Below are 992 nucleotides of genomic sequence, written 5' to 3'. Positions count from 1 at the left end.
GCAGTTAACCTTGGCTGTGAGAGGGCAGCCAGCAGTGATATTCTCAATAAAGCCAGAGTNTCGGTGATGGGTCATAATAATCAACCACATTGTATATTGACAAAATAAAAAAATTAAAAAATAAAAATAAATAAATAAATAAATAAAAATATATTTCCTTTCATTATAAAAAAATAGATATATAATGTAATTGCTGAAACTTTTACCATGAATAAGAAGTCTCTTGTAAATATTTTAACTTTCCTGAATTAATTTATAGAGTTAATACAATTTCACTTCTAATCCTATTATGATTTTTTTTGGAACTCTATAATAAAACAATAAACATCGTCTGGAAATATAAACAGAAAAGAATATCAGAGGGTGTTAAAATGGAAAAATGGACCAACATTTAGATATATTTTTATAAATTAATACATGCAGTATTGGATAAAAGAGATGTGCAAAATAGAAAATAAACAATAGAATAGACCACACATGAATTTAACATATTTGAGAAGACATTTGCAAATCAATAGAGTGTTTGGGTCTTATTTATTAATAGGTCTCAAATAAAAGTTTGGAAATGTAGAAAAATATTTTAACTTCTCAAAATCTATCAAAAATATGTAAGGTTAGATTAAAGAGTTAGATACATAAAAAAATGTAAGTAGTTTTCTGAAACCATATATTTTGTAATTTTTGATCATAGGAAAATTGCAGTAGTACTTGCACCTTCCTCCTTACCATATCCAATTAGCATGAGGGACCAATGTAGTGGACTAGTGCAATATTATATAGAATTTTAAGATGATCAGGGTTTCTGCCAACTATTTTGATGGAGAGGAGGAGAATTCACATAGCTCATGGTCAAAACAATAAACGTGTACTGCTGTCTGTTTCATGTAAAACAAACTTTTTTTAATTGATGGGGTTTGAGAGAAATATATTTTCCAGAACTATAGCTGAAAACCAAGTATCAGAGACTGTCCTGACATATTCCAATAAGGATA

The sequence above is a fragment of the Galeopterus variegatus genome, unplaced genomic scaffold (genome assembly GCF_000696425.1).
Source record: "Galeopterus variegatus unplaced genomic scaffold, G_variegatus-3.0.2 Scaffold3607, whole genome shotgun sequence".
NCBI classification, from domain to species: domain Eukaryota; kingdom Metazoa; phylum Chordata; class Mammalia; order Dermoptera; family Cynocephalidae; genus Galeopterus; species Galeopterus variegatus.
The sequence above is the reverse complement of the archived record's forward strand: the minus strand, read 5'-3'. Positions refer to the sequence as shown.